The sequence below is a fragment of the Phoca vitulina genome, unplaced genomic scaffold (assembly GCF_004348235.1).
Source record: "Phoca vitulina isolate PV1807 unplaced genomic scaffold, GSC_HSeal_1.0 scaffold20, whole genome shotgun sequence".
Taxonomy (NCBI): domain Eukaryota; kingdom Metazoa; phylum Chordata; class Mammalia; order Carnivora; family Phocidae; genus Phoca; species Phoca vitulina.
In genome coordinates, this window is record NW_022589723.1 from 35,919,365 (window position 1) to 35,939,658 (window position 20,294).

The following is a 20,294-nucleotide window of genomic DNA, read 5'->3' on the forward strand; positions in this document are numbered from 1 at the left end:
CTTCCAAGTGATGCCAAAGTTCACTAAAGTTTGAAAGCCACTGCCTTGTAATGCCCTTTTCATTTGCTTCTTAGAATATGCCCTGCATATAGTAAGCCTTCAAATATTGTTGTCTAAATAAAGGGAGCTATTGAAATGCCAGTATGTTCGAAAACCCTGTTCATATTTAGCTTTAACTGAGTTCCATAGCAACCCTGCACAAGTGACCCAGAAACGAGGGACATAAGCATAGACATAAATAAAACCTGAATGTGCTTTCATGAAGCTCTTCATTTACCTCCTTAAGCAACATTTATTATGTTAATTTGCCAACCCAGGGCTCTAAAAGAACAGACCCCTCAACCAATACGTTTTGACAGAGGGAAGCAAACCAGAGAGGCTCAAGAAGTGGGGTCTCTTGGAAAGCACTGTCCTTGTAAAACAAAAAACAACAACAACAACAAAAAAAACACCGTGCATGGGACTCTGGGGTTCTGGGGCTGGGGCCCCAGGAGAGACCCAGAGGTGCTGCAAGGGCAGCCCTTCTTTTTAAGATTTGACTGGAAGCCCTGTCCCTTTCTTTGTCAGATCTCTCTTTTGATTGAAGGGGCCAGAGAATGAGTAAGTGAAGGAAGAGAGAGACCTTTGGGATCTGTACCAGAACAGCTCACAGCCTGCGTGTAAACTACAGGGAGGAAGAGGCAAGAAGTGCACAGGATCTGGTCCAAGCAAACCATGCCCCCTGCCAGGACTGGAGAGTTTACAGAACTTCTCTACACCCGGTCCTCTGTGATGAGGATGAAGAGAAGAGAGATTTGCAGCCCTCTCCACACCTCCCGTTCTGACAACCTTAGTTTCTGATTTTCACAAAGCAATCCACATTATCTCATTTAAACCCTCCAATGTGGCGAAGACACAATACCCACAGTAATGGCTCATATTTGTACCAGATTCTACAGTTTATGAAGAATTCATACATACCCACCTCAGAGTTTCCAACTGCCTGATAAGAGTCCCCTGGGGAATGTTCTGAAAAAATAGATTCCTAGGCTCCTATAGTTTAAGAACTGGCAGTTGGTGGGTGAATCTCGTCTGCAGAAGTGTTCTCTTTGGTTGGAGTTTAGAAAAAATAAATGAAATTGACATGCCCTTAGGTTGAAATATATCTACTTAAGCTGTCTCTGATATTATTTATTTCTGACTTCTCATACAAGAATTTTGAATCTAGAAAGGATGTCAGAAATCATCCAGTCTTGAGCCTCCCCTTTTAGGGAATGGGTATCCCTAAGAATAAACCTTTCTGCCAGGGCTCCCCTGAGTGAAGAACCATACACGCACATGCACACACACACACACAACCGCTTGAAATATATACTTGGAATTGAATGCAAAACTTGTATAGAATTTTTAAAGCAACTTCACATGAATTTTTCATTTGTAATAGTTGGTTTAGCATGATGCCTGGGGGAGGGAAGGACGGACACCGCCATCTACATTATGGGTAGTGCTTCATGGGAGGAGTCCAACTCAGTCACTCTTCAGATGAGGAAAATGAGCTCTAATGAGGCTCACTGGTATTTCTTGTATGCTTAAACAAATGATTCAGCGGGTAAATTTATTACTGAGAGAAAGACCTCTCTGTCCTTGTTACAGCCCCCATCCTGTCTAGCAGAAAGCCCTGCATCTAGAAATGTTTGTTGATTTGATTTGATCTGTCCTACCCACACACCCATCCTTTGTGCCACTGGTGAAGGAATTTTAAAGGGCCTCTCTCATTTCCAACTCCTTCCTTCACAGAGCTGTGGCCAGGGGATGAGGCCAGCCCCACCCAGGCCTGTGTTGAGCATCACTGCAGGAGTTTCCATCAGCTCTGAGATGATTAGCAGAGTCTCCTTCAGCAAAATCATGACCTCAGCCTGGAGTTGGCATCATTCCCTTTCCCTAGAATCCTGAGGGCTCATTTTTATAACAAACTCAAAGTGGGAAATAGTTTTCCCCCATAGTTTCTGAAGATGAAACAGAAGGAAATACTAATTAACAAGTCATCAGGATGGACTGAGGTTAGGTTGAAGCAAAAATTCAACCCCGGGAGACCATTTCAGTAAATGAAAGATTGTTGTTTGGGAATCAACTGGAAATATTTTTGAGTGTCCCTGGCCCTAGAGCAGCAAACCAAGGACTCAGAATAAGATATTGATGTAGGGAAATTGGGAGTGTGCTAAATATTGAAAGGAAAAATTGGTAAGATGGGGGTGGGGGTTCAGCAAAGGGTCTGGTTTTAACTGTAGGGGAAGGAGGGTGATTTATTTACTCACGTAATCATTTGTTTCAGTGTGTAACAAACACCAGGCCTCGTGCTAGCCTTAATTTTGTAAAATGACTAAGACATGATCCATGAATACCAGGAGATGGAGGGAGCCTAGAAAAGATGGCCTTCAGTAATAGAACGTGTCTACTGCATTAAATGCCATAGCAGAAATCTGTACAAAGAGGCACAGCCAGGAAACATGACTGAGGATGTCTTGAAGCTCCCACATAAGCAGTAGTGTGTGGTGGAAAAGCACTGGCTCTTGAATCAAATAGACCTGGATCCTGCCACCAGCCTTGCCATGCCTTAGCTACATAACCTTTCTGCTGTTCAGTTTTCATACCTGTAAAATGCTCTGGATGATCCTTACCTCATTGAGTTGGGTCTGTAGATCAAATGAGATTGCGGAAGACAGTCTAGCGCAGCATGTGGCGCAGAATAGACGCTCAGGATCTGACAGCATACGGCATGATGTGGCCTTCTAAGTACCTCCATCCAAGGAAAATCTCAGCCTGAATGGGGAACGCAAACATTCTAGTTCCTGATACGTGTCTTCGTCCATTGTCAATTAAGTAATTGGTATTTTGGGGTGGGTCAATATAGCAAACTCCAATAAGTTGAAGTAGCCTCTCAGAGCCAACTTAATTCCGAATACACTGACAAAACAGAGTACCTCTCCGGGCAGGAAATCAGCATCTTTCTATAATCTATTTCTAGCTTCAATAAGAACCAAGATACCCATCCACGGGCAATGAGGTGTTTTATGAGACTTGTCCATCAATATACATTCTCCCTTGCTTAATGAAACCAATCCCCAGCTGTAGATGGTTACAGAACCACCTAATTAGAGATTACATTTCCCAGTATGCTTTGCGTATCTTTATAGCTACACAACTAAATTCTGGCCAATAAGATGTGAGCAAAATGTTTGCTCCCACTTCTAGGGTGTTTCTAGAACTGTGGGTCTTCTTCCCTGACCTTGTCCCTCTGCCTATTAGCTGGAGCAGCCATGTAGGACCCGAGGATGAAAGTGCAGGAGCAAGTAACCAGCACATGTTAAAGATAGCAGAACCAGGGCACCTGGGTGGCTCAGTTGTTGAGCATCTGCCTTTGGCTCGGGTCATGATCCCAGGGTCCTGGGATCGGGTCCCGCATTGGGCTTCCTGCTCAGCGGGAAGCCTGCTTCTTCCTCTGCCCCTCCTTGTGTTCCCTCTCTCACTGTCTCTCTCTCTCTCTGTCAAATAAATAAATAAAATCTTTTAAAAAAACAAAAAAAAAAACAAAAAAAGATAGCAGAACCAACAGCCAAGCCCTGGACTTGTTCAGGGGACCATAATCTGGACCATCTTTTGAGAAAAAAAGAAACTCACACCCTGTTTGATCCTATATTTTGAGATATTTTTGTTACAGCAGCTTAGCCTGTATCCTTACTAGTGCCTGAGGATTTACTAAGATTGAATGAGATAATGGATGAATGTATCTAGTTCAGGATCCAGGACATAGTAGCCACTCAATAAATTGGTGTTGAGTTTGAATTTGAAAAATTTGACCACTCAATAACACGTATTGCATGGCAAAAGTATACACGTTATGTGGTAAGAATGAGGTAGAATTCAAAAACGAACAGAATGTGGTCTCTCTTTCTAGGAGCTCATATTCTAATAGGAGAATTGGATTCTTTATTCTTTCTTCCCATCCCTTTGTGAGAGTAGCATGACCAGCGTGATTAGTGGAAGACTAGCCATCGCAGCAAGTGGAAAAAACAGTGGGGGCTTCCAAAAGGATCTCAGCTCCTGTCTCCCACCCCCCTAAGTTTGAGGTCCCTCCCCGCCCAAAACAACCACATCTCAAGTTTGGGTCCCACCATGTAAAAGTAACATCTTGCTGTTATGACATTATTTCCTTTTGGCATATTATCAAATTGTGTTGGCACACACTTCAGAGAGAGTATTTAAGCTTTCCTGCTGTGTGTGCCTTGTGGAAGATTAGCTTGTCAAAAGGATGGGGAGTATGAAACATTCAAAATAGATGGATTTGATGTAGGGGGAGGGAAGCGAGCATAGGTCTAGGAGAGTGTTCAGAAATGGCAAGGTTTTGGTCATTGGCAGAAATGCCAAGAAGCACAAACAAAAGTGCTCATTATCTTATTGAGGCAAAGCCTGGAGAACTTATACAAAGCTGGACCACACAGAGCGAGAGAGCCAGCTGCATTCTCTCGGAAGGGTGAGCCCACGCTTGGTCCTCGCAATTCTTAGGAAGATACACAGGGGCCAATGCATCTCTCTGATTGGAGTGAGGGCTCTAGTAGGTCAGAGATCCTGCACGTTAGAATCACCTGGGGAGCTTTAAAACACTCTGATGCCCAGGCTGCATCAGAATCCACTCAATTAGGTTCTGGGGGTGAGACGCGGGCATCAGAATCTTTCAAAGCTCCCAAAGTGATTCCAATACACAGTATAGGTTAAGAACCTCTGTGTTAGATCTTCTGAGCTCCTGTTCTCCAGACCCCTCCCCTCAACAGGTCTGGAGACTGCCTACTGGCTCACCTGATCTCCAGGAGGAAGTAGCCAGTACAGTTCCATCCCAGAATTTTCCTAGAGTTTACTGAGATATTGGGTGACTCAAAGATGAATTTCTCTGTTGTACTATTTCTTAGCAGGAGCAGGCTTCAGACCAGGTTGCTGGAAACAGTTATGCATGTTGTGCACAGCACAAGAATGCTTGGAGAAGGGGCTGAAGGGGCTGAAATTACAGCCTAAACTCTGCTCACTGAGGATGCCCCTGGCCTTGAACTTGGTGCAACTAGAAAGGGAAAGGGTGCCTATTTCTAATTCTCACAAAGGAGCTGAAGGGCTAGTAGTGTTCCTGGTTCAAGCCTGCCCGAGGTAGAGGCAAAGAGAGATTCCAGGACCATCTGCATCATGATTATCTGGGATCTTATTAAAACACAGTTCTTGGGCCCCTACCCCAGATCTAATGAATCAGGTCTCTGGGGATGGGGCCCTAGAAATCTGTGTTTTAAACAATATCTGAGGTGGTCTCCATCTGAAGTCCAGTGACTGCTGGACGAGGGTGGGATGGTCTTCCAATAAAAATAAATTGAGTACCTCTTTCATGGCAGGCCCATGCCACCTTTCAGAGATTTTAGAGCAAATAAGACCCTGTCTCTTACTCAAGCATCCCCATCTAACGGGAGACAGGAACAGAAAATGTAGGCCCAAGCGAGGGTTCAGATGGATCTGGCATATACGGAGAACCAGAGAGCAGACCCAGAAATCTCTACAGGAGGGACTGAAGCTCCTCCCAGGAGGACAGTCATCCCAGGGAAGTGGGAGCCAGGCACCACAAGCCAGACCCACTAACAAAGCCTCCATTGTCAAAAAGGAGGAGTGAGTTGGAGGGACAGCTTAGAGTCTGACATGTGTTTGTGTGTGGGCCAAGGCCCCACTGCCCACCCCTGTTTATGCCCCGTGGTTATAGATCTGAGTGTGAATGGAAAGCTGGGGCTTATGCATTAAAACTGAAAGGGTTGAGGGGCACCTGGGTGGCTCGGTTGTTAAGCGCCGGACTCTTGATTTCGGCTCAGGTCGTGATCTCGGGGTCCTGGGATCGAGCCCCGCAACTGAGGAGTCTGCTTCTCTCCCTCTCTCTCTGCTCCTCTCCTCTGCCCCGCCCCCTCTCAAACTAAATAAGTAAAATCTTAAAAAAAAAACAAAACCCTGACAGGGTTGTTTCCCTATAACCCCTTTAACTATTTGGGCAGAAAGAGTATGACTTTGGGACCTCACCGATTGAACATACACACAAAGGGGGAGGCATTCTTTGCCACTGCATACAACAACATCTCACAGTTCTGGAGCTTCCTGTGCCCCTCCTTGGCTGCAGGAGGGAGCCCGAGGTACCTGGCGGACACAGCTGTGTCCAGGGCAGAGGGCATTGTCTAGCAGAGAAGTGCTGAGATGGTAGAAGAAGGATAATCTGTAGACACCAGGTGATGCCTAGCTACACTTGTCCATTCAGACATGGGAGACACCACAGGAAATACCCACAGATACTTGGGGAGTATCTGGGGGGCCCAAGATCCTACTCATCTTTCAGATTTCAGCGAAAATATCACTTACTTGGGTAGACTTCCTTTCTGGAGTCAGCAGTTTAGTGCATAAGATAATAAAATCCATAAACTCAGATGTGGAGAAAATGTAACTCTTTGGGGTAACAGAAACTGAGTATCAGCTTTAGTTCAGGCTCTTCCCATAACTTGAACTTGGATAAAGATTTCAGACAACTGGTCACCAGTCATCTGTTTGCTCAGGAATCCGTCTACTGAGATGTCTATATCATCAGTCAGGGGCTCTTTTGACTGCTTCAATGCCAAGTTTGGGGCATGTGGATCTTTGCTAGGCTTGCTATGATCCCATGTGCCTAGAGTCAACACCACCAACACACACTTATTTTCCTCCCTTTTAGTCTTGCTTCCATTCTAGAGGAATCATTTTCTGGTTTAAGGAGAAGTTGCTTCATCTCAACACTATCCTGCTCAATGGTTGCTGGCTTCTTTCCCAAAACTTTGTATTACTTTTATAGAGAAAGGTTGAAAGGATAATAAATACACATCCCTGAAAACGCCACTGGATTAATAATTGTTAAAGTTTTGGGGCACCTGGGTTGCTCAGTCGGTTGAGCGTCCGACTCTTGGTTCCGGCTCAGGTCACAATCTCAGGGTAGTGAGATTGAGCCCCACGTCGGGCTCCGTGCTCAGCAGGGAGTCTGCTGGAGATTCTCTCTCTCCCTCTGCCCACCCCCCCACTAAAGTAAATAAATAAGGCTTTTAAAAAAAAAATTGTGAAAATTTTGCCATCATTGTGGCCTGACCTCTGTGTACTCCAGCCTATGTCTTCTAAAAAGAAGGGCATTTGCCTACATAACTGCAATACCATGGTCACATCTAACAAAATTATCTATAGTTCCACGAAATCACCAAATATCTAGTTCATAGTCACATTCCCCCAAAATGTTCCATTCCAATAATTTTTTATGCTTAAAAATAAACACCAAGATCTAATGAAGAGTCACACGTTACATTTTCCCTTTATGTCCTTCTAGTCTATTCTAATCTAGAAGATGCCTCCAACTTTTTATGTTGTTGTTGCTGCTTCACAGCATTGCCTTTTTGAAGGATTCGGGTCAGTTATCCTAAAGGACTCAGGCTTTTGGAAACAAAAGCCAGAGAACTCCACTTCAAACTTTTTGTGAGGCAAGAAAGTGTAAGTAACCCATCCTGGTTTTGCCCAAGACTGAGGGTTTTCTCTGACCATGGGACTTTTAGTGCCCAAACCAAGAAAGTGCAAGCATCCATGCAAGCAAGGATGAGTTGGTCACACGAAAGGCAAGGAGGCACAAAATTGGATACTTGCTTCAATGGTCGCAAGGCACAGGGTAAAACTCTGAAAATCATAACCCAATATGGTACAGCCACACTTGATCAATAAATACTTTCATAGTGTTCTGTGCTGACCCTTTCAGAGTGCTCATATATAATTTTGACTCTGTTTGATGTCTAAATTTCCCAATAGGTAGTAAATGCCATGAAGGCAGGAACACGTATGTCTTCCTCATGACTCTAATCCTACTGTATCCTGGTACTTCTGGTACATATTAAGCACTTATTAAATATTTATTGAATGAAGGAATACTTGAATGATGTCAAAGAATTTCAGAAGTGAATGTACAAAATAAAATTCAACATCTATTTTTGGAAGGACCAGCTAAGATTTTTTTTTTTTTAATTTATTTTTTAACAGAGAGAGAGAGACAGCGAGAGAGGGAACACAAGCAGGGAGAGTGGGAGAGGGAGAAGCAGGCTTCCCACCGAGCAGGGAGCCCGATGTGGGACTCGATCAGGACCCTGGGATCATGACCTGAGCCGAAGGCAGACACTTAACGACTGAGCCACCCAGGCGCCCCGACCAGCTAAGATATTTTTAAACAGTAAGACCGCAAGCACTGGTTGGGAACCTCCATACCTTCATTACTGACTATTATTATTAGGTTATGTTGTCTGCATGCAAGTGTTTTTTTTTTTTTTTTTTTAAGGATTTTATTTATTTATTTGAGAGAGAGAGAGAGCATGAGCAGGGGGGAGGGGCAGAGGGAGAAGCAGGCTCCCCGCTGAATGGGGACCCTGATGCGGGGCTCGATCCCAGGACCCTGGGATCACGACCTGAGCCAAAGGCAGACGCTTAACTGACTGAGCCACCCAGGCGCCCCTCTGCACGCAAGCATCCTGTCTTGGCCTTACAGGTGAGACTCTGGAAGTTTAAGTTTAATCTTCAAGATTAAATTCAGACCTTAGCTTCTAAGTTCTCAGAGGCTTCATGCAATGAGGGGATGGAAAAGGGTAGGGAGTATCTGGAAATGTGGAGGCAGAACCCATTGCTAAGTAACACTGGTCCATGTACCAGGGTCCTAAGGAGATCAATCACGCTGTAAGAAATTTCCATTAAATCAGGTAGAAATTAATAATTCTCCTCAGTTTCTGTCCTGTTCTCCAGATTTGAATCCCTCAGTGCCATTAAATGATTGGTCTCTGAGAGGCCAAGAAGGAGGGTCTGGGGTTGGGAGGGCAGTTGAAATCTGGTATAATTCTGGACATGGCCTGAGTTTTAGGTCAAGTCTAGCCTTTGGGAAGTCTGGACCAGGGATTTTGAGACAGACTTGAAGTAGCATTGGGTACCTGTTGGTAAAGAATTCAGTTGGAGGCTGATCTGGGCTGGAATCTTGAAGGCTCAGTGCCCAGGATTGGCAAGGTCCAAGCAGATGACTCCACATCTCGTTGCACGCTTTCTCATTCCTTTCTCCCTCCAGACAGGAAGCTCTGGCTGGGACCCAGGCTAATTCATGAAAGGATGGCTTTTTGCAGAATTCTTAGTTCAGATGCTCATCAGAGAAAGAGGCGTTGGGGTCACTGTGAAATATCAAAAGACTGATAGACAAGAGCATTTTTTTCTTTTTAAGATTTTATTTATTTATTTGAGAGAGAGAGTGAGAGCACAAGCAGGGGGAAGCAGCAGAGCGAGAGGGAGAAGCAGGCTCCACGCTGAGCAGGGAGCCCCACGTAACTTTCGATCCCAGGACCCTGAGATCATGACCTGAACGAAAGGCAGACACTTAACCGACTGAGCCACCCAGGGGCCCGAGAAGAGCATTTAGAAAAGAAAAGAACTTCCTCACTGTGAAGGGATTTTGAACTGCATGATGAGACTGGTTTTTTTCTTCCGAGTTTCAACAGAATATTATTTATGTGTTCCTCATACTAGGGTGGGGGCTGAGACAGTGAGAAGACACCAAGTCCCGTAAGGAGATAAAGGGGATGATCTTTCATGAAGCAATGACCGTGTGCTATGCGCGTGACCTCACTTCGCCCTTGCAGCAGTCCCGATGAGGTACTGCTCAGAAACTGAGGTTTAGCAAAATTAAGTGATTTGCTGAAGGTTATACGTGCCTGGGATGTGGCAGAGCATGAAGATTTACACATGGGCTGTCTGATTCCAAATCTACACTTTCCCAGTTCTCCCACCTTGCATTCTTCTAGAGGAACAATGGGACTAAGGCCCGAACAACCTCAGAAGTTGGGGGGGGGGGCAGGGGGCGTTATCAAATCCAGGTGAAGAAGACAGCCATTGCTGCCATGCTGTCTGAAGGGCCCTGGAAAGACTGAAAAACCCCAATTTTTTCTAGTGCCTACCGCACTGCTTTGAAACCCTGGCATGCACTGCTTTGAGATGAAGATTGGGGACCACACCTCTCAGGACCATTCCAAATGAACGAGTTTGACCCAGAGCTGCTGGGGCGAGGTGCTCTGCACTCCCCCCCCCGTTACCTCTATTCTGATATTCCAGATGCCCGAGCAGCCTCATTTCTCAGTATGAGCTGTGAACTTGGGAGCATTGTGTTTTTCCTTCTCTTTGGCCTGATTGTCCTTTGCCCTTGGGGGAGGGGGAAAGGATAACTAATGGCCTGGAGGGTAGCCAGATTTTTCCATTTTGCAATCTCCAGCCACAGCTGCTAAAGAAAACTTATATTGTGTTTTCATTCAGCGGGGAAAACATGTTTTGTTTTGCACTCTTGCGTAACCATGAAACATCTGGGGTAACTTAGCTTAAAACTTCCCTCCAGGGTCTCATTTAGGCTAAATGATATAGAAAGCTGTTCACCTTGAAATGTAAGCTACAACAGTGTAATAAGTCATTATCACATGTGTCTGGATGCATACCCAGTAGGGAGTCATACAGGACTTAGAACTCGGGCCCTCTTAACTAAAACTACTGCCTTCATCCTACGTTACACTGTTCCTTATAAATGATCAGGGCCCAGAAAATGGCACTCAGTGGGGGTAATACTTGGGAGGGCTTAGAAAGGGCTCTTCAATGCTTTCAGCTGGTGGTTCTCAATCTTGAGGGGCATCAGAATCACCTACAGGACTTACTAAAACGCAAGTTGGCTCCACCCCCCAGAGTTTGCGAGATGCAGTAGGTCTAGGGTAGAGCTCAAGTATTTGCATTTGCAATAAGCTCTAGGTGATGCTGATGCTACTGCCCTGGGGACCGTATTTTGAAAATCTCAGCTTTAAACTTTGGTCAGCCTAAGTGGGGCATTAAATACAACACATGGGATTGGCAAAAACTGTATATAGTGGCAATGTCCACTTTCATGTTTTGTTTTCTTTTTCTTTTTTGTAAGATTTTATTCATTTATTTGAGAGAGAGCGAGCCCAATTGGGGTTGGGGTGGGGGGAGGGGCAGAGGAAGAAGGGGGCTCCGCACGGAGCAGAGTGTCTGACCCAGGCCATGATTCCAGGACCCCAGGACCTCAGGATCGTGACCCTTGCCTAAGGCAGGTGCTTAACCAACTGAGCCATCCAGGTGCTCCTGTTTTGTTTTTCTAAATGGGTAAGAGCTGGTGCTAAAATGAGCTGACCACACAGCCATTGCTCATGGGTGGACCTGTTGGTACAAACTTTCTAGAAAACTAATTGGAAGTAGAAAAATATTTATTGGGCATTGATCTAGTAATCCCACTTCTAGGTATCTCTGAGGAAATAATCAGAAATATGCACAAAGATTAAGGTACAGGAATGTTTATTGCAGCTTTATATTAAGTAGTGGAGACTTGAAAATCACATAAATATCTAATAGTTCATATATGTATATATATGTACCTATATATATATACACGAATATTCATACAATGGAGTATTATGCAACCATCAAAGTACTTGGAGAAAATTTTTAATGATGAGAGGAAATGCTTATGATATACAACTAAACAAACCCAAGGGACAGAGATGCATATATAGTATATGAAGCATATTAATACATGTATACTGTTTCGAGGTTTTTTTTTAGTTATAATGTCATTTCTCTTTTATTCAGTCATAATATAATGTGGTTCAAAACTTACTTTCAATATTAGATCCATGGTTTCCTTTAGTACTTAGATATGCTTGAGAACTGAAGACGTGTACTCATTTTAATAGACTTAAAACATTAAAAGTTTTCATTGCCTATTGCTTTTTAAATCTGTATTTTTGGGGGTGTCTGGGTGGCTCAGTCAGTTAAGCGTCTGCCTTCAGCTCAGGTCATGATCCCAGGGTCCTGGGATTGAGTCCGCATCATGCTCCCTGCTCAGCGGGGAGCCTGCTTCTCCCTTGGACCCTCCCCCCCGCCGCCTGGTGCTCACTCTTTCTTTCTCTCCCTCTGAAAAATAAATAAATAATCTTTTTTAAAAAGTTTGTTAAAAAAATAAATCTGTAGTTTTGAATTCTTCAGTGTAATCTTTTTTATTAAAATTCAATTAACTAACATATAATGTATTATCAGTTTCAGAGGTAGAGGTCAGTGATTCATCAGTCTTATATAACACCCAGTGCTCATTATATCACGTGCCCTCCTTTTTTAATAAATACTTTTAAAAGATTTTATTTATTTATTTGACAGAGAGAGACACAGTGAGAGAAGGAACGCAAGCAGGGGGAGTGGGAGAGGGAGAAGCAGGCTTCCCATGGAGCGGGAAGCCCCATGTGGGGCTCGATCCCAGGACCCCGGAATCATGACCTGAGCCCACGGCAGACGCTTAATGACTGAGCCTCTGAGGCACCACCATCACGTGCCCTCCTTAATGCCCATCACTCAGTTGCCCCATCCCCACACCGCCCCACCCCTCCAGCAACCCTCAGTTTATTTCCTATGATTAAGAGTCTCTTATGGTTAATACATGTATACTGTTATGATATAAACAGCATATCATACAAGCAAACACACTGAAATGTTAATGGGATGGCAATATATTTGTGCTATGGATGTCAATCATTTCCTCCCTACCCGACCTTCTAAAATAGTAAGTATGTCCTACCCATAGCCCCATTCTTCTAAATCCAAAAAGGGATTTTTTTTTTTCAGTTTCTTTTTTTAAAGATTTTATTTATTTAGGGGCGCCTGGGTGGCTCAGTCGTTAAGGGTCTGCCTTCGGCTCAGGTCATGATCCCAGGGTTCTGGGATCAAGCCCCGCATCGGGCTCCCTGCTCCGAGGGAAGCCTGCTTCTCCCTCTCCCACTCCCCGTGCTTGTGTTCCCTCTCTCGCTGTGTCTCTCTCTGTCAAGAGAGAGAGAGCACAGAGAGAGAATGCATAGGAGTCATGGGGAGGGGCAAGGGAGAGGGTAAAGCAGACTCCCCGCTGAGCAGGGAGCCTGATGCAGGGCGCCTGGGCACTCTCTCTCAAATAAATAAATAAAATCTTAGAATATTTTGTTTCCTTAAAAAGCACAGTGGGGAAAGATCGTAAATATTAAGCTGTAATTCTTTTGTCCCTGCTGTGCTTCCAGTGATCTCCCTTTTTTGCTTTGAGCTAATTAGAGAGGGTTTCTTTTCCTTGCAATTGCATCTTAAATTAACAGGTAACTTCTGTTTATTCATACAGGTTTGTTTTATCTTAATCTCCCACACTGAATGTATTGTTGCTTTTCTTACAGGGAAATATTGAAATGAAAACACAGAGCTGCAGCTGAAAAATAATTACTTCCTAGTTGATTACTAGCCCTCACTGACAAACCTTCCTATTTTTGACACTCTGACCTTCAGGGGTTTTCCTTGGTTTCTTTCAGTTTGGTTCGAAATCCAGGGTACAGTTCATTTTAAGTTTGGGAATGTCCATGCAAAATTTTTGTCCGGTACTGAGCTAAGCTCTGTCATTTCCCCCAGCAACTCTCTGAGGAGTCGAACAGCAAAGACTGATGCCCAGTGAAAGATGCAGAGTGTGGTTCTCCCCATCTCCTCAAAGATTGGAATGGGTGAGTCATCAGCAAATTGAATTGGGAGGGATTGCTGCAGAGCGGCCCACATTTTGTCATAAAAATTTTGCTGCAACATCACACTAGTTCAACTGTGGTTTTTCATTTTTAGAATATGAGTGAATGCCATAGAGTTGCTTACAAACTCTGTTTCGTGACACGTCAGATTCATGTGAAGTTGCATCAACCAACCCCAAGGGTAATAAGGTTTAGGACAGGACTATTTGGAATAAGCCTGTTAGGTAATTCTGATCCCTCTCAAGGTCCTCATCTCAACCTCTCTTCCACTGGGAATCAAATTATAACTAATGCATGGCTGGAATTGGTTTTCAGAATTTTTAGATATGCTGTAAGATATTTAAGGGAAGGGCTGATTCTGCCATGTTTGTTGAATGAATGACAAACCATTCATATTGTGCTGAGAGCTGAACCAAAGGGATGAGTACTTGCAAGTAATGTCCTGAGGGGTCCAGGGGACCCAGACTGGATTAGAAGCCTGGGATGATGTTGGAGATAAAGTCGTGATACAATGTAGGGTTTCCAAAAGTGGAAACCTTTCTTTCTTTCTTTTCTTTCTTTCCTTTCTAGATTTTAAGTGTTTATTTGTCAGAGAGAGAGAGAGAGAGCACAAGCAGGCAGAGGGAGAAGCAGGCTCCCCGCTGAGCAAGGAGCCTGATGTGGGACTCGATCCCAGGACCCTGGGATCACGACCCGAGCCGAGGGCAGACACTTAACCGACTGAGCCACCCAGGCGCCCCAAAAGTGTGTGTTTTCTGAAAGGATGAGGAGACTGTCAAGACAGAGAAGGTTATTGGCACTTTAATAATAGAGGAAATTCAGGGCACCTGGGTCGGCTTGAGCATCTGACTCTTGGTTTCAGCTCAGGTCATGATCTTGGGGTCCTGGGATCAAGACCCACATGGGGCTCTCCACTCCATGGGGAGTCTGCTTGTCTCCTTCTCCCTCTGCCCCTTCCCTCACTCACACTCTCTCTCTAAAATAAATAAATTTTAAAAAAATAATAGAGGAAATTCAGGCAGAGAAAGTTAAGTTCCATTGGCAGAATCTAAAAAAGCTGTCATGTCCATGAGGAGAATGGTCTGGATCTGAAACCATGCAGTGGATCTGATGAGGGAGCAGAAGGCAAGCTGAGGACAAAGCAGAAGCTGACACCCCACAAACCACACCCCCACCCCCACTCCCAGGTGGGATGTATGCCGCATTCCTCAGGCACTCCTCATTGCCTTAAAGCTAAGGGAAGGAAAACAAATGGTTAACTTATAGAGATTCCAGTCCTGCAGGACACAAGGCTCCCTCAGTTTATGAATGTCTTAGTGATTTACAAGAAAAAAGCATTCTTATCAATAACCTAACTTCCAGAAGGAAATATAGATAAAATTAAATGTCTTTAAAACCTGCAGCCCAGGGGCCCCTGGGTGGCTCAGTTGGTTAAGCGGCTGCCTGTGGCTCAGGTCATGATCTCAGGACCCTGGGATCGAGCCCCACATCGGGCTCCCTGCTCAGCAGGGAGTCTGCTTCTCCTTCTCCCCTTGCTGTGCTCTCTCCTGCTCTCTCTGTCAAATAAATAAATAAAATCTTTAAAAAAAAAAACAAAACCTGCAGCCCATTGACAAATACTTAAGACAGGCAGAGTATAATGTTCCTCCAGAAAACTCCCAACTCTCTTAATGTGAATGCTCTGCTAGAGGGAAAAACGACCCTAACTTGACAATGGCAAGGCCTCCAGTATCTTGGAGGTCCTCTGTAGCATGTGAAAGTTCTTTTGAAAACCTCCCTTTTTCCTTGCCCCCAGCTCCCAAGTATATAATCAGCCACCCCTCACAACCCCAGTGCAGTAGCTCCTGCCCAGGGGACCTGTCCCCGTGCTTTCATAAAACCACCATTTTGCACCAAAGACATCTCAAGAATTCTTTCTTGGCCGTTGGCTCTGGACCCCACAAACTCACCAACTTTCCAAAAACTATATCATTTGGCGCCCAACATGGGGCTTTGAGTCTTTTCATCTGGACTCTGAGCTTTGGTGCAAACTTGGTGAGTACTTTCTCTTCTCTTCCTTTACTCTCGTTTCAGGGGTTTTTCAATAAGACCATTTTGGAACATTCATGTCGATTGCTCAGGCTGTAATCCTCTAGCCTGTGGCTACTCTACAGGGGGGCACGGGGAGGGAGAAAGCCTGCCTTTTGGCTGGAAGTTAGTACCCTGGCCGGGATGGTAATAAGACCCAGAAACTTGATGCCCTCTCTTTATTCTGTCCTTATACAAAGTTGTCTGTCTTGGGTACAGGACAGCCACCTAAGTGATAAGCATGGCTGCCAATATTACGACTCCCATGTGAGGTTTCCTCCTCATTGGTCTAATGCGATCCCCTTCACATCCCTGGTGCAGCCATTTCTGGCCATGAGACCTCCACTGGGAGCCAGCCAAAACCAGTACCCGGTTGAATTAAAACCCAACCGGGGACCCTTTCCTAGGGAAGTTGGCTATAAAGACTACATGTGTTGGAATGTCACTTAGACCATGATGGATTTCTATCTTTACGGTCTTCTGTCAATGTCCTCTAACTACTTGAGTTATAAAATTAGGTAATTTCCCCTTGTAAAACTTTTGTAGTGTTCTCCATGGGTTAAAAATGGCAAGTTCTTCAAGGCCAGGTAAAATAGGACATGACCTTCAGGCACAGTATTTCAGTCCACACACCAGGCACCCATTTGTAGCCTAGGATGCAATGGGGAAGCAGGGAGATGCTAACATCCCTCCTACAGGGGCCTTTATTGGTGGCAGTGGTCATAGCAATTTTGTTCGGGGTATGCCTTGGGTTGCTTTGACACCAGGAACCTCTGACTTATCCTGCACATGGGACACCACCTGGGAGTCAGGGGGAATTTTCTAGGTAATGGAACTTCTCTACTTTTCTTCTCTTTTCTTCAGTTCCCAAGGAATCTCCCTTGGGGTGCTTTTAACCCACTGGAAACAATTCAGATTGCAAAATTTAGGAAAGGACTGAGCTCCTGTAACACTGCATGGCCTCGGTGGAATCTATCAGATCTCTTCTGCAGGAAATAGGGCAAATGGACCTAGGGTACATTTGATGAAGAATAGTTTGAAGAAAGGCAGGCAGGGACAGAGGAAACCACCCTTAAAAGGATTTTACACCACCCTGGAAGGAGCCCTCCACCTTTTCCATGTGATTGATAGATGACAAAAGGCTGATTGGATGACAGATGCAGGGAGGGTTGATTAGATGAAAACAGCCCGCTAACAAGCCCATAAAAACCCCGAGACTTAGAAACGCCGATGGCAACCCTCTCGGGTCCCCTTCCTCTTTGGGAGCTTTGTACTATCACTTTGCTATTGCTCAATAAACTTTGCTTTACTGCGCACCACTCTTCTCCTTGTCTACCTCTTCATTCTTCAAAGCAGCATGACCAAGAACCATGGGCACCAATGGAAAAGAAATCCTGTAACACCTTCATTGCTCATACCTAGGCCTTCATTGCCCTACACCAGGACCCTGACCTAAGGACCTCTTGCAGAACATGTTTGGTCAGCAACCAGGCTAGTGAACTCCCTCCTGACATACTGGATGATAATTACCTAAATAGATCTCCTCCAAATAAACCCAGGCCATCCCTTGCAAAGGGGACACTAATTCACTCTTCCTCCTCCTAATAGATGTGGGGCCTTCTCCCTCATTTCCCAGCTTAATGGCTATAATTGGAGCCAACTGTGGTTAGTCTACCTTGGGATGGGGACTTTAAGGAATATTCCCAAGCAGCTGCTAAAACTCCCTTTGTTTCGGGGAAATTCCCTGTCTTCTCTGGTCCAACATGGACTGCATGTTTCCACTTTGGTGGGAAAAACCACGGTGTCTGCTCATCTGTCTGAACTGATGAGGTTTAGAATCGGGAACTCTTTCTTTGCCTTTTGGTGGCGTCTCACCTCTTCTGCCTTCCCCTCCCCCTCCTCCTGTTCTGCACCACCTTGGGTTTGGCCTGTGTAGATGGTTCCTATACCTCAGTCACCATGGGTCCTACCCTACCTATCAGGGAGTGAAGAGCACCCCCTGGACTTAACACCAGCGACTTCAGACTTCTCCACCAGTGTCTCAGGTAAAAAATGACAATGCGGAGGATCTAGGTGGAACATATTCGGTATTTAAACTGATTTAAGTTTGTTGGTTTAATTAAGATAGACCTATATCTTTAGAGTTGTCAGCATTAACTATGAAACTTTTATTCTATCAAGTTTTGCTAAAGGTCAAATAAGCTGTGTTATCTCTGTTGCAATTTGTTAGCAAAAAGATGACTTCAGATGATGGTTAACCATCTTGTCTGTCTCAGTTTTCATGGGTAATTGTTAAGATAGCTTTCAAAGTCTTTGGTAACCTGAAACTTTAAAGTTTTGCTTGGATGATAAATGGGATTAAATTCATTGGACATCTAGGTCTTTTCCAAATAGGATAAAGTGCTAAAGCATTGAGTACTGGATGTAGGCTTGTGCTTTTGACTTCTTATTGCAAAAAAAACGAAGGATATTTGCATCTGTTGGTAAACACGCTTTGTGCTTAACGGATTCATTAATTGCCCTCTAAAACGTTCTGCTGTAACAGTTCACAACTGGTTACTACTTAGTCTTCACTGGAGTCTAAGGTTTCTAAGAGTGCAAAATTCTGCTAATATAATTAAGCCTGATGGAAATAAGGGAAGCAACTCTGTGTGCGTAAAAAAGATAAAAGGAATGGGCATATATTTTTGTTAAAGGTAAAATAAGGTAATTTTGTCCAAAATAAGACTGGTTGTTTGGAGGGAAATGTCTTGGGACAAAATCTGAAATGCAAAGGAAAGTTGTAGAGGGTTTGTGAGGGGAAATCTTTGAAAAGTAATTTTAGGTGTGGTCAGAATGAACTAAAATTGAAATGAATGGATTTTAAAGTACATCGGTATGAAATTGAAAGTCTGCTTCCTCTCTGTTCAAAAAGACAAGTTTTCCTGAATTGTTGGTCTGCTCTTGATAAAAAATGTAAACAAAGTTGTTTGCTCTTTGTCTGCCCAGAAAAATCAGTTTCTATGTTTTGCCTTTAGTAGGTCTTTAGTGATCCTTAATCCTACTTAGGCAAGTGTTTTAAAACTTTCTAAGGGTTTAACAAATTTCCCCAAGATTTAAATTGTAAACGAAGGCTTGTTGACTAATTAGGCTTGTTTATTTGGTATGTTACCTTCTGGTATAAGGTCATCATCACTCGATATCCTAGTTACTGAAGTGTATGTGTCACAGAAATAACTGAATTTCCTTGTCAATTGCATCATAATAAACCCAGATCGTTAACAAGGTCCATTTCTGAGTTTCTGTCATTTATAATTGTTCTTATTCTCTTACAAAATGAGTTTCATCTATAAGGAAATTCATAAAAAGGATTTTTAAAGCAAATACAGGTTTTTGATGTCTTTAAAATCCTAAAACTGAAATGGGTAAGAATTTCCAGAACTAACTAAGGCTGCATTCAAATTGAACAAGAATAGTAACATGGGACTAAGTGAATTGGGAAAAATGATTATAGGTTTTTGTGACTCTTGTTTAAAACACTGCTGTTTCTCTAATGTTTGCTCTTCCAGATTAAGGAAACTTTCTCTTAAGCTATCTTATCTATGATTTACAGAAACATGATAAAGTATTCATTTGTAAACAAATGCAAGCGTTTAACTTTTCTCTTTACCTGAACCCTCTAAAATTCAAAAATCTCAGTAAGTATTCTTTCTTCCATGGCAATCATAGTCATTTGCATAAGTTCAATAAGAATCGGTTCTCCTTAGCCAAACTATAGAAAGAGCCCATATGTCCATCGACAGATGAACAGATAAAGAAGATGTGGCATATATATACAATGGAATGTTACACAGCCATAAAAAAAAAAAAAAAAGAAATCTTGCCATTTGCAACGACGTGGATGGAACTAGAGGGTATTATGCTAAGAGAAATAAGTCAATCAGAGAAAGACAATTATCATGTGATCTCACTGATATGTGGAATTTAAGAAACAAGGCAGAGGATCATAGAGGAAGAGAGGAAAAAAATGAAACAAGATGAAACCAGAGAGGGAGACAAACCATAAGAGACTCTTAATCTTAGGAAACAAACTGAGGGTTGCTGGAGGGGAGGGGGGTGGGGGGATGGGGTGGTTGGGTGATGGACTTTGGGGAGGGTATGTGTTGTGGTGAGCGGTAGGTGTTGCATAAGACTGATGAATCACAGACCTACTGTATCCCTGAAACAAATAATATGTTATATGTTAATTTAAAAAAATAAAGTATAAAATAAACAACAAAAAAAATCTGTTGTCCTTGTAACAGGACACCATTGGAAACAATGGTTATTTTACCAAGGCTTTGACAGGAATGTCATATTTAAGAGACATGCATAGACTCAGATATGACCAAACAGCTTTAAGGAACTAAGGTTGACTTTATGAAACATGGAGCCAATAGAGTCCCTTGGAAATGTTGGCCTGATACCTTGCTCACAGAATTCCCAGCAGCCTTACCAGGTAAGTAAAGAATGTCACTTCCTGGCAGGTGCAGGAACCTCAGGATACTTTGGGGACCTTGACAAGTGGACTTCACCTAAATCTGCAGGTATTGTAGGCAT